This window comes from Mustela nivalis (genome assembly GCF_964662115.1).
Source record: "Mustela nivalis genome assembly, contig: HAP1_SCAFFOLD_347, whole genome shotgun sequence".
In the NCBI taxonomy this organism is placed as follows: Eukaryota; Metazoa; Chordata; class Mammalia; order Carnivora; family Mustelidae; genus Mustela; species Mustela nivalis.
In genome coordinates, this window is record NW_028136300.1 from 518,700 (window position 1) to 522,481 (window position 3,782).

Below are 3,782 nucleotides of genomic sequence, written 5' to 3' on the forward strand. Positions count from 1 at the left end.
ATGTTGACTACTACTCCCTTTTCTTGATTTTTTTTTTTTTAAACAAGCAAATCTTCTCTTCAGAGTTGCAGTTTAAAGCCAAGAACATGCGGAATTGGGAGAAAAAATAGTTAAATTTGGAGACTTGCAGAGGTAGAATCAGAGTAGTGAAAGCCATTACAGCAACTGACCTAACTGAGGTCAGTCTTTGGTGAATCACAGAAACAGGTGGAGTTGTCAAACAAAGGAATCTTTGTTTACAACATACAAGGAGATCACAGGGAATAAGTTCCAAAGCCTTGACTGTTTGAACAGGAGAGAGATTTTTATTTAGTATTTAAGATGAATACTCAGAAGGGAGAGTTTTATTATTCCATGTATGGTTGGTCATAAGGTTGTGGCTGCATGCACATCCACATATGTATTTGTGCAATATGTATTGCATGTTCACCTGAATGAAGCTTGTATTCCACCGAGGGCAGAAACTTCAACGTTAGAATAAAGCAGAGGTAACTGTTGGACAAGGGAAAGGGACTCTGCAGGCTTCAAGAGCAGATAGAAACTAGATGGGGTCTTGGGCTCATTTTCTGGGACAAGGAATGCAAGGCCTTGATTGCTTTTGAAATAGCACTAGGAGTTTTGCCACTGATTTATTGTCTCAATAGCTTAGGCTATTTCCTGGTCTGGTGGTGACTGTTAGTTTTCCCATTGCCTTGTTCCCTCAAAATCCTTAAGGAGTGAGGTTTTTGCATTTCTTTGTAAGAACCTCCCAGGAAGTTTTGGAAGAAGTGTGCTTGGGCAAGTACACAGGTGGGGTATAGATCATTGAAAATAGCTGGAGACAAAAAATGACTTTTCTTATGTCAGGAAAACTATATGTCATCTTAATTTTCTGGGAACCTCTAATTCTTTCTGCTGATGTTACCAGCAGGCTTCTGAGATATTACTGATTGTTCTCTTGAACCTAAGGAAAAAGAAATGTAGAAAGCAAAAGACAAAACTTTAAAATCTATCCTCCAACTCATCAATTCACTGCAGCCACCTCTCTGTCTTTCCCTTTCTCTTTTTCTTTATCTTTCTCTCTCACTTTCTCTCTCACATATGCACAACACACACAAATCATCTTAAAACAATTTTTAATTTTCCCTATTCCATTTTAATATACTTGAGGCATGATCATTTTCTTAGTAAATACAAGAAAAAAAAATCTAGGATTCCATCATTCTGTGTGATTAAAGTTTAGAGGAATTTACTTCTAATAGCACTTATAAAAACACATTTTATTTATGTAATATTATATAATCAGGTGCCTGCATTTTTCTTATTCTCCAACTAGTGTTATTTGGCAATTAATATTTTGTCAATCAATATTCCCCTATATCTGAATGTGTGGGCAGTGAGAGATGAGTTAGAGGCAAGGATGGTGAACACTCCCAACAACTGCAGACTACATATATCTTAAGCCATGATTTTCTTTGCAAAGGTCAACATTGATAATGTTCTAGTCATACCTCCGTGTACCAGGAAAGAAGTAGCATATTTCTTGAAAGACACAGCTATCAAAGCTCCATTGAGAAACTGTAAAGATGGACAAGCGATTTCCAAATTACATATCTGATAATGGACATCTACTCTGATTATTTAAATATGAATAAAAATAAAAAACCTTACTAATAACCAAACAGAGTATCCAATTTTATATGTGAAGGAAATAATGGAAGAGACATGTCACCAAAAGTATATGGATGGCTTATAGGCACATGACAAATTTCTCAACATTTAGACATTAAAGAAATACAAATTAAAATCATAATGAGACATGCTTACATATCTATTAGAATGGTCTGAGCTAGATTGAGAAGCAACAAAAAATCTAAACTGTTGTTGGCATATATCATGATACAACCACTTTGGAAAATAGTTTGAAAATTTTTTTAAATGCAAAATATGTTGCAGTTACAAAAATAGCCATTTTACTTCTAGACATTTAACCAAGAGAAACAAACCCTATGTTCATACAGGGACTTGTATATGAATTTCATAGCAGCTTTATTTTTAAGAATTGAAAACAGTGGAAATGTTCATCAATGTCCATCCATAGAGCAAAGAAAAATTATGATCTATTCATTAAAGAGATTACTATTCAACATCAAAATGAACTATTTACAATTGGAGATTCTCAAAGTAATGATGCTGAGAAAAGAAAAGCCAGGCAATGAATAGTATATACAGTGTGATTCCATGACTATAAAAAATCTAGAAAATACAAATTTATATATAGTCACAGTCATCAAATATATTGGTGTGATTTTAGTGCCTTCTTCTGTGATCCTATAGCTTCCTACACTTGTATCTCTGAGCATTTGTTACACCATGTGAAAATATGAACTCTTTCTCTTCATTCTGTCTTACTAGAATAAGAGTCCTTGAAATTTTATGGACAATTGAACTCTCAGTTATTAGCAGAAATTCTATCACACAGTAAGTTTCCAAATATAAAAGCCAGAGTTTTACAATGACTTCGAAGCTTTTACATGATCTAGCCACTCATTTAACCTCTGTGACCTCTTTCCCTGCTACTCTTCAGTCACTCACAGTGGCCTCCTTGCTATTCCTCAGATATGCCAGGCATGATCCAACCTTATGGCCTTCAAGATAGCCAATTCCTTTGTCTGGAGTGACCTTATTGCTGATAGTTCTGGGCAAATTCATCACCTTTCCATACCTTTGTTCAATTGTCAGCTTCATTGTAACTACCCTGATCTTCCTATTAAAAATTTTAACTCCCCATCCCCTGCCTAGCAACCTTGATTTTTCTCACCCTGATCGAGTTTTTCTTTTTCCCCATTGTACTCATCCTTTTTGAATGCACTATGCAATTTTTATTAAGGTTTATAGCTTTGAATTGTCTCACCCATTAAAATAAAAGTTCTACAAAGCCAAGTATTTCATTTACCAGTGTAGTCTGAAGTAATATCTGCCATATAATAGTTCAGTAGACAACTGGTAAATTTCAAAATAAATTAATGTTGAGAATATACTGAATTTCACAAGTCATTTCAATATTTATTTCCAAAAAATAAACTATGTAAAACATACCTTAAATTTACTTTCAAAATATTTTATAGCATATAATGGACAATATACATAAGCCTTAAAGAAACAATCCTATAAATAACCATTTCATACCTACTTAAAAACTACATAATACCACACTCCTAGATCCTCTCTGAACGCTCTAAAATAACCCTAAAGGAAATACATTTTTAAAAATAACAGATTTTTTGTCAAATAATTTAATAAAATAAAAGTTTCATTCATCTATGTAGATCATAATAAATGTTTTTAATAAGCATGAAATTATAACTCTGAAGTGTGCTAAAATGAAACCACCTGCTAAGGGTGAGAGAATAAAAATAAACATCATGTTTCCAAATAAGAGGAATTTATTACCTTTGAATCAAAGCATGTGGATTTGTTCAAACTGGCAATAAAGGAATATGGAGACACAAACCATAGAAAGTCATATTTTAGATTTCTAAAAGACTTCGAAGTGAAGAGTATACATTCACTTCTCACTTATTGCTCCTACATATTCATGAATTTGAGAGAAAATATAGGCCCTGTGTGTCTTAGCATCTAATGGGATATTTTTTGATATTTACATGCTTACACATAGTATGTGTTATAGTCTTCTCTTTTACATGCTGTAAAAAGGTTAACCCCTTTTCTGCAGAGATCTGAAAATGTGAAACAGTGCCTGAGTAGCTGAATTCATCTAATTCAAATTTCTTGCAGGTCTA